This window comes from Spermophilus citellus (assembly GCF_964194105.1).
Source record: "Spermophilus citellus genome assembly, chromosome: 1".
NCBI lineage: Eukaryota > Metazoa > Chordata > Mammalia > Rodentia > Sciuridae > Spermophilus > Spermophilus citellus.
The window spans coordinates 224,022,078-224,042,244 of NC_138182.1; the positions used below are offsets into that span (position 1 = coordinate 224,022,078).

Below are 20,167 nucleotides of genomic sequence, written 5' to 3' on the forward strand. Positions count from 1 at the left end.
ACTTACTATGTAGTTATTTGGTTAAGCCTTGAAGAGAGAGATCAAATGTGTCATATGTACTGACTCCTTTAGTACACGCATCCCTACAAGGTATATGCTGTTATTTTTCACTGTACAATGGCCAGTCACTTGACAGTCACCCTTACCCCTGGCTTTCCTCAACTCCCATTATGTTGTTAATTTTCCAAACTAATTGTCTGCTCTCTTTCCTAAGTTTCAGACCAGTTACCTGCTGGAATCCCCTCTGCCTGGTGGCCCAGCTGGGCACATCAAATTTCTGCTGAGCAAATTTTCCTCCCTTTTCCATCTGATCTTATGTTTCTGGGTTTCTAATTTGGTCAAAACCAGTGGGTATTCACTGAGAACATGTCCTTTCTCAGGTACTATTCCAGATAAGAAAGATCTATATCTCACAGGCCAAAATACATTAATGGCCATTCCTTAATGGAGCTTATGGTCTAGCAGATAGAAAAACCATTAACTTCTAAAATAATACCCATGTCTATTTCTGTTCTTCTATATAGTCCCCTCTCCCTGTCTTTGCAGCTGACTCTGTGGAAGGTATCAGGCAGTGGTAAGAGCCATGGGGAAGATGAAGTAGGTACTGCCTAGGCAGTACCAGGGACACGTGGAGTGTGTCACTCTTTCAGCTAGGGTGGTCAGAGGAGGAGATGACATTGGAATGAAGGAGGGGATGAGCCATGTGAATGTCCGTGATCTGGAGTGGCCTGCTTCATTCTCTGTTAGTCTTTACTAGTCAAGGGACTGAGTTAGAGTCATTTGAAATGCCCATAACCATAGTTTGTTAATATTGGCCTCAAGATGGATGAATGGACTTGACACAGGCAGATAAGTACATAATTATTGCTCAGTGTGGATATGACAGGGCTGTTGCCAGAGTGTTCACAAGTTCATAGTTATCACACAGTGCTGAGTGTGAGAGGGCTGCATGAGCTCGGAGGAGGCCTGAGAGAGACCAAAGCAAAAGGGTGTGCAGAGGAGGCTTTGGTAGAAGCTGGCCCTACGAGGGTCTTGAGACATGAGTCTCCTGTCTGGAATAGGAAGGATGCAGAGGTAACATAGTTATGCAGGCAGATGCCTTGAGACCTCAAAACTGAGTTTTGGAGAACATGATATCGGATTTGGAATCAAAGCAGGTCACAAAAGGAGAGCCCACACCATGATTTGTGATGGGAAACATTCTCCCTTTTCTTAAGGGGCGGTGGATTTGCTTTTGTTTTCCATATAGGTAGCGATTGGTACTAAGTGGGCCTCATAGGGCTCCATTGCTGAGGGTGTTTTTAGGATTTATTTTTATTGATTAATTATACTGTACGTTATTGAGCAAAAAGTATTATCATAAGCTTTATAAAATGCTTTATTAAAAGTTCATGTTGGGGCTGGGGATGTGGCTCAAGTGGTAGCGTGCTCTCCTGGCATGCGTGCGGCCTGGGTTCGATCCTCAGCACCATATACCAACAAAGATGTTGTGTCCGCCGATAACTCGATAACTAAAAAAAAAATAAATATTAAAAAATTCTCTCTCTCTCTCTCTCTCTCTCTCTCTCTCTCTCTCTCCTTTCTCACTCTATCTTTAAAAAAAAAAAGTTCATGTACCCTTTGTTCTGTCATGATATTTCCATGTTTGTTGACATGTAAGTGGTAAAAACTTATTCACAATGTTCTCATGTAATTAATATTTGAAGTGATTTTATTTCTCCTGAAATTCACTCAGAAGCTACCGTTACTCGCATGTAAATGATGCAGGACTTCTAGGCTCCCTCCAGTATAATTGCAGATCCCCTTTTTAGTTCTGCCTCACCTACTCATCTAATGTCAAATTTTAGAAAAGCTCAAAGAGTTTGATTGTGTAGACTGAAACTTAAGATATAGATATTTCCAGAAGAGAGAGCAGTGATCTCTGGCATTGCTATGTCAACGATGGCCACCAAACCTTCATACCAGACAGGTTATTAGAGAGAGTTGCAAAAGGTGCCTAGAGATTGCTGAGCCTGATGCCATGTGAGAGAATCCATTCCATTGGAGGAGCAAATAATGCTCGTTTGTCGTGGTCTTTGCTGTGCCTGGCAGGGAGAAGGTACCCAGTCAATATTGTTGACTAGAGAGGGAATAGAATGATGGACAGATAAATGCTTTTATGCATTTGTATGATAATGAAAAAGGTAAATAGGAAGGCGAGTTGGTAGTCCAAACACCTTTAGAGCTGGCCTTGCTTAGATGCAGAAACTCCTGGGTTTTTTCCTTTGATTTCAGGAGACTTACAGGAAAGGCATTTCCCAAGGGATGAATTGGCTTTTTTTAATGGTGAAGCCCCTTCAGTGAGCTTTGCCTGTGATGATGACACACTTCCAAATGGAGACATAGCAATGGCATAAACATTTGGCATGATCAGAACCCTTGGGGACATATAAGGTTCTCTGGGAAGCAATGCACGGGTTTGTATCTGAGCTTGAAGGGGTTTATAATTGATAGCTAACTTGGGAGCAGGGTCCTTACTTGCAAAATACATATTTTGGTCTGTATTTGTCCATAAATAACTATTTGGAAATCTTTTTAATGAGCAAATATTCTTTATTTTTACTTCTAATCTTATCATCTGTTTTTCAGAAACATTGGTCTGTTATTACTTAAAGTTTGTGCCTAGACTTGGAATGCAGACAGTGAAGAACTGTGAGAGGGCTTATCAGATACACTTATAGTCCCCATTGCTTTCTGTGGCTCCCTGTCTACCCTGGTCCGCTCCCCAAGTGTGCTGCATGCACCCTTCTTGTTGTAATGACCAATGCCTGTCCATCTTAAGTCATCAGTTCTTGAACAAGTTGTTGGTGTGTCCTATGTGGCTCACGCTTTGCTGGTGCTTGACAGTAATCACAATAGTTTTGGTCTTACAAAATTACCACACATCTATATCTGAGATTAAAAGAAAAAAAGCAACAATATTTAGTCACTGTCATCTGGAGGAGAGTTTTTCAGAATTACCTGAAGAGCTCCTTAACTGCACACTTGCCTCTGTCACCCTCTTCTGCCACCCATGTTATAAGGCTATTCTGGGACAGAAGAAGTTCACAGAGGCTGGTCTGGATGGATGCTGGTGTTTTGGAAACACCTCCACTTGAGGTTCCCCCTGCATTGTGCAGGGTAACTCGTCCCCCATGCATCTTTACAGCCTGCTAATTCATGTCTACCTCCTGTGCTTTCTTCTTGTTCTGGAATTCCCGCTGTCATCTTTGCTGAATGATCTTCTCCATTCCTATTAATCCAGTATTTCTCTTGTTCCCATAGTCTGCCTTTTCTGCCAGTCTGTAGGGATTGTTCTTACTGCGATCACCTGTAGTTTATTCAGTATACTTTTCTGACCTCTGTGTCCTCTGCTCTACACTATTATGTGCAAGAGACTGAAGTAGAGAGGAGTAAGCTAGAATTACTTTTGTTCTCAAGGAGCCTGTAATTTCTTAGATTTATAACTAGATATTGGGGAAGGGGTAACACTTATGTGTATGAACATGGTACCAGCTGTATGTAAATAACAATAGTAACGTTTTGATGCACAAACCTGGCACACTGAAATGCAGCGTAATTGAATCTGACTTGTTGGCACATCTATCGGCTCTTCTCTTGCACCCAGATACTACGTTTAAAATGTATTCTCTGACAGCTTCATGTCGATTCTGTAATGTTGCATCACAGAGTATTGAGTAAAAGGAAGTTTTTATGATTAGCAGCATCTGACTTAGAGTTTATGAGGTCTTTGGAAAGTTGAAATGAATCATTCACCACTGTGGTTAAGTGGGAAGACAGGCATTGTAGAGGTTCAAGTTCCCAGCATCTCACATGAGTGAACACCGTCCAGCCTTTGGCAACCTGCCACTTTCTGTGCTTGGTAGACAGGTTCATGAAATTTGACACCTTTGTGTCTTTCCTTAAAAATCTTGCAAGCTTCAGCAGTCATTCAATGGTTGACCCATTTGTGTTAAACTCCTGTTGTCAGATTCAAGTGTGAGATTGTCCTGGAAGAGTTGTCAGAGAATGTATTTCAAGCGACCCCCACCCCCTTCCTTTTTCCTTTACTATCTACCAGCCTAATCTTTAAGGCATAATTTATACTTTGGGTGCAGAAGCGAGCCACTGCTTTTTTATGTTTATTGAATTGCCTCCAACTGCCCTTAAAATGTGGGCTAACTTCCCCAAACGTTTATTGTATCGACAAAGCACACTAAAGTAGGATTTGGATAATCATTCTTTTAGTTGACCCATGTGAACAGAGCCTTAGAGAACTTTCCTACCAAAAATATAAATGGCTCTTCTTGGTGAGGTAGATATTTTGCTGTTAGCTGATCTCCTTTGCTCTTCACCCCCATGCTTTGTTTCATGGGGGCCCATCCCTGCCTCTGTCCATAATGAGTAAATATAATGGTTGAAGTCATAATTTCTTGGTTGTTGGGTAAACAGCCTCGCTGGAAATGCACTGACCTTTAGAGTCAGAAGTCCTGGATTGAGGCCCGACTTCATGCTTTTACTAGTTGTGTGATTCAGCCTAAGTTGCTTAAATTTCTAACCCCCCAAAATGGGAATAATAATGATGTCTGTCCCCACCCATGCTCCATCCACTTTCTACTCATAGTGGGTTCTACTGAGAAATGAATTGAAAAGTGCCACATAACACACTGTGCTCTTCCATGGAACTCCCATGCTTGCCATGGATGGATGTAGGGAGCCACCTTGGGTTCAGGAAAGCATTCTTCCTGTTTTAGTACAGTTACTGAGACTTCTGGACCACTGTTGGGACAACTCTGTTTATTACAAAATTCTTTTTTCATTAGGCTGAGATTTACCCTTGTAACTTCCAAAGTCATTTTCATTCCTTGGTTCTGGTTTTACTGAGTAACATGAAACGATTCAAATTGGGACATTTCAAGACTTGGAAATTTGTAACTGAGAAAGGGGTCTTACAACTCTGCTTCCTGTTTTTCCACAACTCAATTCAATAAATAAGTGCCAGTGCCTGTCACATGGGTGCTGTACTTAGGCTCAAAAGGCAGCTATTGTTTCTTCCCCTGGTCTCCGGAAGTGGAACAGGAGGGCATGCAACCCAAATGGAGATGAATGGGATGTAAAAACTTATTAACTCCTTAATGTGCAGAAACACAGTTGTTTTAATTTTACTTAGAAGCTTGCTGGAATAAACAATGCCTGCATTTATTGGGCTATAAATAATTTAAATGGCAACACAGAGCAATAACATACAAAAATGAAGGTGAAACGATAATAAATGAGGACCAATATTTCCAATTTCTATATAAACCTGTATATTTGGTAACCATTAAGTGAAAAAACATAATTTCATGAAAAATGGGAAATAGCGACATGGCAACATTAGTAACTCAGTGTGAGCTATACTTAATATTCTTGTAGTTGCTTCAACGTGTCAAGACAATTCAGAAGTGTCTTCTCAGGGATTAAAGGTACCACACACTCTTGAGTTACATATAGAATCTAACCCCCAAATCCATAAATATAGAAGCAGTACTAGACTTGAAGTGAGATGTGCCAGGTTCTGTTCTTGACCTTTGTTCCTGAATTGCAGTGTGACTTTGCAGAAGTCAGTCCAAACTCCTCAGAATTACAGTTTTCCTCAAATTTAAAATGAAACTAAAAATCTCTCCCCCTGCCTGCATTTTATAATTATTAGGATTAAGTGTGATCATGTGTGTGGATTGGATCTTAACTACTTCTTCTGAGTCTTGTAATTTTTGGAGAGTTCTTTAAACATCTCGGTGCCTGCTTCTTTATCTTTAAGATGGGGATAATACTAGTGCCCACCTTAGGGTTTTTGTGAGTTTATCCATCAAACTCATACATGCATGGAATTCAATTTCATGATCCCCCCTTTTCCCTCCATCCTCTGTTCTCCTTCCTCTGCTCTACTAGACTTTCTTATGCTCAACTATTTATTTATATTTGATTGGTTCTTTTTCCTTATGCATAAAGGTGAAGTTCTCTGTGGTATATTTACATATGCATATAACACGATTTTTTAAGAATTTATTCTGCATTGCCTCCCATTACACATCCCTCCACTCTGCTGCTCCATCTCCTTCTACATTACTGGTCTTCCCTTTACCTTTATTATATCCTATCTTTTTTCCCCCCTTTCCTTTGTTTTACTAAAACATTCAACCTTTTGAGTTTCTGAGTTTGGCTTATTTTCACCTAGCGTGGTATTCTCCATTTCCAGGCAAATGACATGATTTCATTCTTTTTTATGGTGGAGTAGAACTCCAGTGTGTGTGTATTTATATATATATACATATTTATGTATATATTTGTGTGTGTGTATATGTGTGTGTATAGTGTTTATATATGTGTCTCTGTGTGTGTTCAATGAAATCAACCCAGATGCCTGTCAATAGATGAATGGATTAAGAAATTGTGGCGTGTATAATTTAGCTGTTGTGAATTGTGCTGCTATAAACATGAAGGTGGGAGTATTGCTATAGTATGGAAATTTTAAATCTTTGGGGAAAATACCAAGGAATGGGATAGCTGGGTCATATGATGATTCCATCCCTATTTTTTTGAGGAATCTCCATACTGGAAATGGCATATTATTTTTTAAGTTGTAGTTGTAGACAGACAGAATGCCTTTATTTTATTTATTTGTTTATCTTTATGTGGTGTTGAAGATCGAGCCCAGTGCCTCACGCATGCTAGGCAAGTGCTCTGCCACTGAGCTACTGCCCCAAGCCCAGAAATGGCATATTTTTTTTTAAAGAATATAAAAATAACACACTATTTGCCAACCAAATTCAGTAAAAGAACTGGCTGGTTTAATCTTTCATATTGCTGTGATAGTGTCACAAGATTTGACTTCTTTGTCAAAAAAGCTTAATCATGATACAAAGAACTTATTTCTATGTGTCTTTTTTCTTCAGAGCTTGTGGGTCAGATTTATTTATTCTAGGAAATGCTTTTAACATCCATATGAGTTTGGAAAACTTTAGGTAGGAATCAGTATGCCACCCTGCCTTCTTTGTTATTGCTAGGGTTTTGAAATCTTTGTCGGGAGCTTTGCTCATGATGTGTGTACAAAGAAAAAAACAATTCTTTTAAATGTTATCTTTGATTTTGAACAGTAGTAAGATTCAAGAATTTCTGTGACTCATTTTGGGAGCAATGAAATGTTGATCAAGAACTCCATTTATAACAGACCCATTCATAATAATCCTAGTGATTTCACAGAAGCCATGTCCAGATAAAAATATTGGTCATGAAATTGTGGGAAATGCTTAGAATTTAGCCAGCAAAGAACCATTTAAGAAAAAAAAATTATAGTTTCTCTGAGCTATTGTAACAAAGGATTTTATGTGTTCAGAATTTATATTTTTTAGGTATTTATTTTTTATTTTTGAGAAAGTGAAACCCAGTGACTTTTGTGCAATATCTTCAAGTTATTTCAAAAGTGTTATGATTTCTTTAGATTGAGGAGCCTTTGAGCCATGTAGTGTGCTTCTCAACCTCAGGAACAGTTAGTTTAATATCAGTAGCACCAATGCTAATCTATCAGGAAAAAAATGTGGTTACTTATAGCTTGCTATTAACTTATTTTCATTGTCGGCACCATTTGAAAGTTTGATTATAGAAAATGTGCTTGTGGGTATTTGGGGAGGTAATGGCTTACACTTGTTAAAGTAGAAAGTGCTCTTGAGCAATACCACGCAGTAGGAGAGAAAGGGCATGATTCGGAAACCTTGGATCTTTGTGATATTGGGGAAGGTCCTCATCTGTCAGTGGACACAGTGCTTGTCTGGAAAGGTTGTATTGTGAAACCTAAAACAGTCCAAGATGTATAATAAATTTTCAAGAAATACTAACTATGGTATCTTATATCAGAAATTTGTTCTATTTATTTTTAAAATTTCAAAGCACTGCTGAAGAGATATTTTGGGATTTTTTCAGTTTTCTTTTTGTTTTTTCTTTCCTTGCATTTTAGTTCCTCACTGTACCCAGAAAGCAGTGGCTATATTCTAAGGCAAATTGAACTATTAGTGTGAGAACCAATATTTGAAGAAACATCACATATTTTATTTTAATAAACATAAAACTGCATGGTAAGTTGTTTTTGTGTGTTTTTTCTTTTTTTTAAATTAACCTTTCATTCAATTTTTCCTCTAGGTGGCATTTTTCTGAAGTTGTTCATTGAGACCTCCCTGTATTCCTGCAAAACTATAAATACGTAAGTAAATAAAATCAGACATCCTCATTGTTGGTGATTGTTTGGAAACACTTTCTAGGTGGGTGGCAACTTCCTACTTGAGAAAGATGCCAAGTTTCAAATTTTTGGACCCTATGTGATAAGCACTCATATATTTAGGTTAGAAACTCCTTTTGCATGTGCATGCATCAGGGCTATAAAGGACCCAGTGAAGTTTCATGAATGGTATTGAATATGGTATTGAATTTAATGCTATAATTTCTGTGCTTCAATTCTGACATTGTTTTGTCACCATTTACGAAGAGGTTTCAGAGCTCTCAAAAATGGCCTGTGTAGAATTTAAGTTGTCTTTCTTTTTGAACTTCTTCTGTGACCGTTTTACCATTGGTTATCATATTTCTCAGAAAGGGGAAATAGGAAAGGCCAGTTCAAATTACCCAATTTTATTACTTGTTGATAGTTTTCATGCAGAAGGATTGCCAAAATGAAAGTTAGAAAAAGTTAACCACGAGGTGTTTTGTATTAACTGAATAGATTTTAATTTATAAGTTGCTTTTGGAAAACACTAGTAATAAGGGTTGAGTAATCATCTGGCTATATACTTTAGTGCAAATCAAGACAATGGGTAGTTAAATAATTGTCCCTAAAGAATGTGATCCAGGTCTGTTTCTCAAAAGCCTGTTCAACCAGGGCCTCTAGAGGCCTCGTTCACCCATGGGGATGAGCTTAAGTCAAAGGACCCCGGATATGTGTGGATTCTGGACCAACTGTTTCCTGTGCCCTACTCTCCTTACATTATTGACTCTCCTAGCAACCCTGTGAAGTAGGTGAAAGCCAGAGAGGGTGTCAATAACTTGTTCAAGGTCACACACCTAATTATAGGGGTAGGGCAGGAATTTAAGCCCGGAAAGTCTGATTAGGTTAAAAAAAAAAAAAGCCTCTCCAGGAGGGCCAGCAACTGTGCAGAGGATTTTACACAGAGTCATCTCTCATTTGTAGAAAGGCCATCTTTTTGACTTACTGATTTTGGGGAAGGAAAATGTGCTGTTTTGTCACGTTTTGGGTTATTGATTTCTCGAGTGTTACTACAATGTTCTAAAAACTAGTATTGTTAGGTTAGAAAGCTTGGGACTTTTTATTTTTTATTTTTTTTAATGTGATCTGTAAACTCTTGTGAGTTATAAAATGGTTAGAGCCGAATTTATTCTCATAGGAAGATGAGGGCTGACATGAGACAAGTGATGTCCTGAGCAGGCTAATCGTTGGTACTATATCCAACTGATGATCTTTAAATATCTACTTTATATTTATTTAGTGGGGATGGGAGAAGCTGGTTTCCTATTACTAAAGATTATCAATAACAATGCACATCTTTTCCTGTATGTTAAAAATAAGGGAATTTTTTTACATGTGATTTTTTTGAACCAAGTATTCATAAACCTGTTTAAAATTTGGCCAGCCATGACTTTGCCATGCTTTGTTCAGCTCCAGAATTTCCAGGTGCCTGTCAGCGCGTTTTTGCTCACATTGTTCCATGAGTACAGATATTCTCAACAGAGACAAGTTTGTGCTGAGGGGAGTGAGTGTATTTTCATTCAGAGGCACTGTCACTTGGCTGGGAACAGGAGTAACAGCCACGTTGCCTGTTTTCTTAACTTGGGCACCCAAGTTAAGTGAACCTGTGTTCCGCATGTATGCTGGCGATGGTTGAGTCTGCCCATCCTAGGTGGTCACCCTATTTGACCCTGCTCTGGAGAAAAGTCCTTCCATTTTGCAGCACCTTCAGCAGCCAAATCACTATCTCCCTTAAGTCCTCCTCTCTGAAGAATTAGTCCCATAAAACCAGCTTCTTCTGTTTCTTGTATTGTTATGTTTTAAGTTGTGATTTTATCCTATACAGACTTTATTATCAGGCACTCTTGTTCTTACATTCTGCATTAATGGCATCTGAATTACAGACAATTTCCTATTATTTACATTGCATTAATATGATGGAAGTATCCTCTGGATTGCAGTTTAAGGAAACCCTTGACATCTGGCAATCCTAGGGAGGCATCCCCCTCTATTGGACACACACTTGGCCTGGGATCTCAGCTGGCTGTGTGGTGTCAGTTGTCTGTACTCCATGGCACTCCAGATCTCTTTACCTGTGGATGATCTCTTCCTTCTTGGGTGGTTTGGAAGATTGATTGAGGTAAGAGGGACAGTATGTAGTGTTAGATAGTCAACAAGTCTCCCCTGGTTGGCTCCCTGACATGGGTCTGATGGAGAGGTCACTGGATAGAAAGTCTGAGAAACTGCTCTTCCAGGCACTCATCATCGTGCCTCGTAGGGCAAACATCTCCCCTCCTGTGCCTCATTTGGAAAAATGGCAGGGCAATACCTGCTCTGTTCTGCCTGCCTGCTCAGTGAAAATTGTAGGAAGGTTTTGAAAAATGGGAGTTTGGGTGTGTGGTTAGTTTAAGGGAACTTATACTGGCAGTACTGCCAGGCTTTTTTTTTTTTTTTTTTCAAACCTAGTCAGACTTTCTGAGCTTAAATTCCTGCTCTACCCCCTATAATTAGGTGTGTGACCTTGAACAAGTTATTGACACCCTCTCTGGCTTTCACCTATTTCACAGGCTTGCTAGGAGAGTCAATGATGTATGGAGAGTAAGGCACAGGAAACTAACACCTAGTGAATCTCAATAAATGTGCTTGTAACTTTGGACCCAAGAAAGGAGGCAGAGAATTGGGCTCAAAAAAAAAAATGTCCACAGTTTTAAAATCCCTAGAGTTTGACCTTTAGCTTGTTGAGCTTTCTTTTACAACAGATTTTTATATTTTTGTTATTCAGTTTGGAATCTGAGAAGATAATTTGAATAGACTGAAGGTGACCCTGCAAGGGGTACTCCCTTGTCAGAAGAGCACATCCTTAGGAGTTGGTGGGTTTTCTTCCTGAGTGGACTGGGGACAGTCTTTCCTCACCTGGGGAATTCTTACTGGGACTGACCAAATGTACAGAGTGGAGGTTTATCTGGTAGCCGCTACCATGTATGGCTACTGAACACATGAAATGTGGCCACTGAGGCCCTGTAATTTTATTTTATTTAAAATTTAGAACAATAGTTCATTTATTGGAAAGCTTGCAAGTGTATTTGAAATAACTTGGGTATGCAAATCTACTCTTTCAGCTGCAAATTTTACAAAGTTGAAACCAAATCAGTTATTTCAGATGAAAATTTTATACCCAAACTGAGATGTGCTGTAAGTGAAAAATACACAGCAAGTTTTAAAGCATTAGTATTAGAAAAGAGAGTGCAAATATCTTGTTCATAATTTTTATATCTTGCTATCCTCACACTTTTCCAGATTGAGCAAAAGTGGGAGAGTCTGCTTCCCCATGTTATAAGCTCTATCCAAGAATTCATATCTCCACATTAAGTAGGAGCCACTTTCAAGTCTTATGAAGAATCTTTAAAGATCCCAGCAGCTCCAGAGGCTGAGGCAGGAGGATCGTGAGTTCACAAAGCCAGCCTCAGCAAAAGCGAGGTGCTAAGCAATTCAATGAGACCCTGTCTCTAAATAAAATACCAAATAGGGCTGGAGATGTGGCTTAGTGGCCCAGTGCCCCAAAGAGAATCTTTAACAAAGGCAGCTTTCCTTTGTGTAGCTTAACTGTTATGATATAGATGTTCCTAAATTCTAGTATCACACCTAGAATCCACTACACCATCAATTTGGAAGCAGTTAATAGAAATGGACAAGCACTTAATAAAAGAGGTGTAACAACTTTCTCCCCTTACTGAAAGTAAATTGGACCAAATAGATGGTTTCTGGATAGGAAAATAATAAAGCACAGATAGCAATTTTCAAGATTTAACAAAAGCAAATCAAAGTACATTAAAGACGTATAAAGTGGATGCAGTTCTTATTTATCTTTTACTTTTCATTACCTGTATGTTGACAGCTTGTCTTTCTTCTGATAAGAAATCCTGGTTACAGAAGACCTGGGACTATATTCCCAAATTTCTTTTACTGAACTAAGTGCTGATTCACTGGGGGCAAATAAGTCATTTTCTCCTAGATGAACCAGTCTCCTGGGTCATGGCGACCCATGAATCCGTCTTGCTTTGTGTTTTTGAGCTCTTTCTGATAGATTGTTGCACAAGGAATTCTGCCCCTCCATCTGATAGGATAGGTTCACAGGGTTGTTCTGGATCTCGTGTCAATAAAAGCATAGTTTTGTGATGGAATGTCTGTGAAAAAGGCCGTGTGCAAATCTTCCAGTACAGTGATTCACTTCCAGTTGGTTATTGCTATTGTCTTTTCACCTGCATGACGACATACCATCATCCTCACCTAGGAAGCTTTTTTATATTAATGAACTCAGCTGAGTGAACATACCCTGGGATAGTGTGGAGACATTCCCCTGACTGACTATGAAGAGCATAGCATGTGTGCTTTTATATGATGCTTGCCACCATAAGCAGGTAAATACTGTATACATTTTTATTTAGTATTCACTTTTTAAAAAATAATTGTTCATGCCAAACTGCAGCAATCCTTGCTTGCCACTAAAGGGGGTGATAATATACCTCTCAAGTTCTTACATCCTGCCCTGTCAGCTCTTTAAAACTTTCCCCTGACTTCCTAACTGAAACTGACTTCTTCTGAATTAAATATTGATTTAATCTGCATTGCCTTTTTGGATCAATTCAGTCACCACAATAACGATTTTGAAATCTTTCCCTCTCTTGTGCTCTCACATGGGGTAGAACCACTAGTCATACAGTGGTCCTGTCCTTCCAGACAGCCTCAGCACCAGCATCCCCCAAGCCACAGGCCAGCTACTTGCCACAAAGCGCAGGGCAAGGGTACCAGGAAACCTGTAAGGATGGGGCCATCTCCAGTCTCTGCACCTTACTGTGCCATCCCAGAACAGTCTGTGAAAAAACTCTCACTGCTATTTGCTAAGCTCAGATGCACTTGGAGATTTATTTGATTTTGATCCAAATTGTTCTATTTAGATAGCCAAGTTGTGTTAGGAAGTGGACACTGGCTTAGGTCGTCTCTTTTGCCTTTGTTAGAAATCTAGTGTGACTCTTCTAATGAGCTGGTTCCCTCTTGCTGCTTCACCACCGCAGTTCTCTCTCCTTGCTTCATTCTCAGACCGCATCCCTGGCTCAGTTGAAGTGTTCATGGAATATGGATTGGAAAGACAATGTGAGGTGTGGTGGTCAAGTGCTTTCATGGATTCCTCATTATTCAAGGTCAGGGTCACCAGTTTGGGGCAATTTACAGCCTATATCAGGTATATATAAGTCTGTCCATTTGGACACTGGTAGGCATTTTGATAAGAGAGGGTTGCAGAGAAAGTCACTGTGACAGACCCTACCAGTTACATTTTTCTTGAGCTGCTCTGATAGTCTATGTTGTGTGCTCGCCTGTTTACAGCATCTGCCCACAGGTCACACTTTGATCTTCCCTAGTGCTCCTGAACACTGTTACCCTTCCAGAGCCAAGCATTAGACCTTGCATACTTAGAATTGCCAAAAGATATTTGTATGTGCCCCTCCCCAATTATCCAAAGAACCCGTGTTCATACAGAAAAGCATAAGCATGCATGAGACAAAATCTTTCCTTTTAGGGCCACCACTATTAATGTAATGGCCAAATTTCTAAGAGTACCTCTTCTTTCATGTTCTGTTTTTTCACATGGTAGAGCTTTGTTGCAACTTTATATTTGGTGATTTTTTTCCCTTTTTTATTATGTTATAAATATTTCTCCATGTCTTCCTTTCTTCTTTGTTCAAAAAGAAAAAAAAAAGCATTTCAGTTTTTTTTCCAGTACTGGGACTTGAACTTGTGGGCTCTCTACCACTGAGCCACAACCCAGCCCTTATTTTTATCTTTTTTAATTATTTTTTATTTGTTCTAATTAGTTATACATGATAGTAGAAAGCATTTTGACACATCATCCATAAATGGCATATAACTTTTCATTCTTCTGGTTGCACATGATGTAGAGTCATACCAATTATGTAATTATATATGAGCATAAGGTAATAATGTACTATTCATTCTACTATCCTTCCTAACCCTATACTCCCTCCCCTCCCTTCACTCTCCTCTAATCCAAACTATCTTTATTCCCCTCCCCCGTTAATATGAATTAGTATCCACCTATCAGAGAAAATATTTGGCCTTTGGGTCTTTGCGATTGACTTATTTCTCCTAGAGTGATATTCTCCAGTTTCACCTGTTTACCAGCAAATGCCACAATTTCATTCTTCTTTAAGACTGAGTAATATTCCATTTTGTGTGTGTGTGTGTGTGTGTGTGTGTTTTACAATACTTATTTTTTATTTTGAGAAAGGATCTCACAAAGTTGCCCATCATAGCCTTGAATTTTCCATCCTCTTAGCCTCCAGAGTAGCTGGGACCACAGATGTGCACAACCATGTCTGACTGGTTTAATATTCTATCCTACAGCGTATGTCCTAAATCACTTTAACTTTCTTTCTGTCTTTGACATTTGAGTTATTTTCTTTTTACTTTTTAAAGACTATATATAAAACTTCAGATATACTTCTATAAATGGCATTATTCAGATGTGAAAATATTCCAGGACAGTTGAAGTCTCATTGGTAGTATATGAGAATGCTTATTTTATGACACCCTGATTGGTAAGGAGTTAAGATTCTTAAATCTTTGCTGGTTTATGAGTTGAAAGTGGCATTTCATTTTAATTTTTACTGGTGTGTGTGTATTTTCAATAAAACTTTGTGTATGGGAGCTGGGGTTGTGGCTCAGTGGCAGAGTATGTGTGAGGCACTAGATTCGATTCTCAGCACCACATCAAAATAAATAAGGTCCATCAACAACTAAAAAAAATTAAAAAAAAACTTTATGCAAAAGGCAGCAGTTGTGTTACAGAGTGTGCAGAGTCGTGTTAAATAACAGATTGGGAAGGGGTGGGCAGAAGGCGGTCATCATTAACTCCTCTCCCTTCCTTTCCTTCATATTCCTGCTAGTGGCAGCCTTCTTTCTTTAACCCTTTCAAATACTTTTGGCTTTTTATTATTAATGAAATGGAGTATTTTTCAAAATCTGAATAACAATTTGTTTTTTTTCTCTTTTGTGAATTGTTTGTGTTCTTAAATTCAGGCAATATTGTTAATTGTGAAAATGATGATTCTGACATCTGTGGCCTTGTTTCATTTTCCTAGAAAAGTTGGTGGAATGCATAATTCTGTATTTTATTTTTTAAAATTATTTTTTATTTACTCTAGTTATACATGACAGTAGAAAGCATTTTGACACATCATCCATAAATGGAGTATAACTTTTCATTTTTCTAGTTGCACATAATGTAGAGTCATACCAATTATGTGATTATATATGAGCATAGTTGTCTATGCATTAACTGTTAATTACCTATAAAATTATCTTACACTTCAAAACAGCTCTAGGAATTAGAGAAATGCAAATGAAAACTACTCTAAGATTTCATCTCACACCAGTCAGAATGGCAGCTAAAAGAATACAGACAACAATAAATGTTGGCGAGGATGTGTGGGAAAAGGCACACTCATACCTTGCTGGTGGGACTGCAAACTGGCACAACCAATCTGGAAAGCAGTATGGAGGTTTCTTAGAAAACTTGGAATGGCACCATTTGACCCAGCTATCCCACTCCTAGGTCTATACCCAAAGGACTTAAAATCAGCATACTATAGTAACACAGCCACATCAATATTCATAGCAGCTCAATTCACAACAGCTAAACTGTGGAAGCAACCTAGATGCCCTTTAATAGATGAATGAATAAAGAAACTCTGGTATATATATAAATAATGGAGTATTACACAGCATTAAAAGAGAATAAAATTATGGCATTTACAGGTAAATGGATGCAGTTGGAGAATATCATGCTAAGTGAAGTAAGCCAATCCCGAAAAACTAAAGGCTGAATGTTCTCTCTGATAAGTGGATGCTGGTCCATAATGAGGATCGAGGAGGCCTAGGAACAATGGAGGAACTTTGATTGGGCAAAGGGGAGGAAAGATAGGGAGGGTGCATGGGGGCAGGAAAGATGGTGGGATGAGATGGACATCATTACCCTAAGTACATGTATGACTGCATATTTGGTTTGACACTAAATTGTGTACAACCATAGAAATGTAAACTTGTGTTGCAATTATGTACAATGGCTCAAAACGCATTCTGCTGTCATATATACCTAATTAAAATAAATAATTTTTTAAAAAAGAGCTCAGGTATAGACATGTCAAAGAGATCACAGCTAGAAGTTCTTAGGTGGCTTCTTGGTTGTAGCTGCCATCCACAGCCCTACCCCATGAGCACTCCTGCCCCATCTCATCCAGGCCTATAGGCACCCTTGCAGGCAGGCAAGGTGCACCTACCTCTCTTAGAAGAATAAAGCACAATAATGTGCTGGCCCATAATAAAATGTTCATTGGCTTCATGAAATGCCTCTTATCTGCTTCTTCTCTCCTGATAGGTCTTCCCTGTTCACTTGGCCGGCTCCTTTTGTTTTCTGCTTAATAACTGATCCCATGTACTCCTTGGCCCCTTCTCTCCCTCATCTCCTTGCATTCTCTGAATTATCTAGCCCACTCCATGGCAGCTCTGCTGCCACCCACAGCTGGTGCTCTCCAGATCAAACTTCTCCTTCAGGCTGCAGACCCCTGAAGCCAACTGTCTGTTGGGCACCTTCCCCTAATGTCCCACTGGCCCTTCTAATGCAGTGTGTGCCCCCAAATAAACCTTCTCGTCCTCCCTTCATGTGCATCCCTGTTCTTCCTGCCTGCATCTGGACTTGACTTCTTGAATTAGTGAATGTTTTCCTAATTAAATATATTCTTGCCAAATGGATAAATCAGATTTCTTGAGAAGAAACCAAAGTTGGTATTTTGCAGAGTATGCTATTTTAATGGAATCTATTTATGAATTCTTTGTTGGGAGTGAATCCTCATCTATTAGTTTACCATTTATAGGATCTTCAATTTTTTTTTTTTACCTACTTTCTTGATTTAAAATCCCATGACCCTGATTAATGTCTAATGTACACAAGTCAGGCGAGAGCCTCTGGACAGTACTTTCTAGTTAGAGGGCTCTTGCTTTGGGGGCTTGACTTTTTTTTTCCTTGAGTCTTAATTATTTCCATATTCCAATATGTATTGTCTTTTGTAAGGTTGGAAGTATCCTTTATTAGTTAGTTTTTTCGCTTACCTCCCAGGGAACTCAGGCAAGAAATACAAATATTTTCATAAGATTCTTCGAGGGAATAAAATTAATATTTTTGAGAATGAAAATATGGTGACTTATCTCCTAAGGATTGGAAGACTTTATTAAGATAGCAAAGTATGCTTCTCTAAGGGTAAGTTTTTTTTCTTAAGGGCTTATTGGAAATGTGGTGCTGGGAAGAATAAAAGGAAATTTAATACCATGGAAGTTGGAAACAGCTCCTGAAACCCCAGTCTGTTTTAGAACACATATAACACACTAATTCCCAGAGATTTAAGACAGCTCAGTTTACTTCCTAAGGCCATCAGGCCCATTACGATGGTGACACGAAATGGTTCTTCAGCACAGATGTGCGATGGCAGGGCTTTATATACCAAGATTTCTTTTCTGCACCTGAAGAAGGGGCACCCCTTGGTCTGCCTTCCCTCGTCTGTGTCAAGTTGCTTGCTTTGGGTTGATACTTCTCCAAGGTTGGGTTCCTCAAAAGCAGACACCACTGATGCTAAAAAGTTAAGGAAGTTGGAGGGAAAATCTGAGATGTGTCTAAATGTTGTTCCCCAAATGACACATGCCTTAATAACAACTCCTGACAAACTGTTAGAGTAAATGGAACAATGGCCTTATCAGGGCTCCTTATAGGGTTGAAGTTTCCTCAGTGCTAATCAGCCCACAGAAGTAGGCCCACAAGGAAATTACGATATTTTTTCCAAGCAATCAGGTCTGGAAGAAAACAAAAAAATCTGTTGGAAACCTGTGGCCAGCCAAGTTTGAACAGAGCCAGCCTCATTAGTTGGGGAAATTCCTGGGGAAGGAAAGAAGGTGGAATCCAGCACTGTTAGTGGACCTTAGAAAGAACTCTGCTGTATTTTTCTCTTTCTTTCTGTTATGCTAATGTGAAAGCCTTAACATCATAACACAGCAAATGTACCCTGATAGCCTGTTGGCTTTTCCACCCTGGTGGGATGCGATTGGAGCTATTATGTGATGCTAGGGCAACCAAGAGTAGGAAGGTGTCGCTGTCCTTAAAGAGCTCCCGATCTAGCTATGTGTGGACAAGTAGAGAAGTCACTGCCACTGTGGTGAACCAATTATATTAGGGACAAAGGAAGAAACAATTAAATCTACCATTGGAAAAGGTATTGTGGAGCTGTGGCGTTGAATGGGGACTGGAGAATGACAGAGATGAACGTGGGCAGAGGAGGCATGGAAGTGCAGCCTGTGGTCAGGAAGCAGTGAACGGTTTGGGGTGACTGAGACATGGGTGAATAAATTGCTGAGAAGGCAGGCAGGAGAGGTCAGGCTTGAGCCTCCTGAGGGCCTTGCCTCTGTTTTTGACATCTCTCCCATACAAACATCAAAAAGTGCATACCATTTGTGGCAGAACCATTTCTGTTGACTCATATCCAAGCCCCCCACGAAGCATCCCACCATTGTAGTAACAATTTAGGTGCAGAATGGTGACTAGAACTTAGAGAACCTGTATGGGGTTCAAAGTTCTAAAGTTACAGCCTTTTGGTAAAGACACCAACACTTTGCATTAAGTGACTTACTAGTGATACTACAGGATCCATGAATACCTGGTTAAAGGGGAAATTGACTTGATTTATGTTGGTGGTCAATTTTACACATAAAATATGGACTGGATGTAGCTTAGTGGTGAAGTGCTTTCCTAACATACACAAGGCACTGGATTTCATTCTCAGCTCCACTCAAAAAAAAAAAAAAAAAAAGATACAAACACACAGATACATATACACACAAAAAATAGCCAGGTGTGCCACATGTCTCTGATCCCAGTGACTTGGGAGGCCAAGACAGGGGGATCATAAGTTTGAGGCCAACCTCAGCAACTTGGTGAGACCCTCTCAAAATTAAAAAATAACAATAATTTAAAAGAAAAGGACTGGATCTGTAGTTCAGTGCCCTGGAGTTCAATTCCCAGAATCAAAACAAAAACATAAAATACGATTTTTTTCTCTATTTTCTTTTATTCCAACAAGCCCCAAGTGTTCTATGTTTCTGGAAATGTCTAGCTATATTCAGTAGCATGCAGAATTGATTGTATTTATGTTTTCCTGATTCCTTACTCTCTCTGCAGTATATTTGTCCCCCAGTATTGTAGATTCCTTTGGCCCTGTTGGAGAGGCACACCTGCTCTTAGTTACCTTCAGTACATGGATTGAGAAAGGGAACAAAAGTAATAAGTTGACATCAGGTTTCCCCCATATTACATCATGCAGCTAATCTCCATCCCTTTGTTTCTTTGTTTTTTGTTCCTGATGGAATCACTGCATTGGTAGAGGGGAAGAAAATTTAACATGGTGCCCAGGTCTTGGGCCATTGCTCAGATTAATTAGGAGCAGAAGCTGAAAGTGACTCATAGAGGTCAATGGTAGGTCAATTGCTGTCTCACCAAATCTTGGACTGGCTGACCTCTAACTGCTTAAATTCGAAACTACACATAGAAGCTGGAGATGTAGCTTAGAGCCTTCACCTAACACACCCAAAGCCCTGGTTTAGTCTCCAACTCCACAAAAAAACAAAACAAAAACCAAAACGCTGCATATGTATATATATTTGGTTTGATCCATTCTCAGAAAGGCTCTCCATGTGTCTTTTGCTACAGAACAAGCAGTCACCTTGTTTATCACTTAGACTAACGAGTGTACTCACCATTCTTTC

At 39.3% G+C, this 20,167-nt stretch overlaps 1 protein-coding gene across 6 annotated transcripts in view; it reads left to right on the top strand.

The window, feature by feature from the left end:
* The window catches only part of LHFPL2 (LHFPL tetraspan subfamily member 2), a 151,067-nt gene that overhangs the window by 63,047 nt on the left and 67,853 nt on the right, over positions 1-20,167 (top strand). For 3 of the 6 annotated variants that reach the window (XM_081289914.1, XM_081289916.1, XM_081289915.1), the window contains one exon: positions 8,194-8,254. The exons of the other annotated variants lie outside the window; for them this stretch is intronic. The gene's annotated coding sequence lies outside the window, so the exon portion shown is untranslated. The remainder of the gene's footprint in view (positions 1-8,193; positions 8,255-20,167) is intronic. 6 annotated transcript variants of the gene reach the window in all.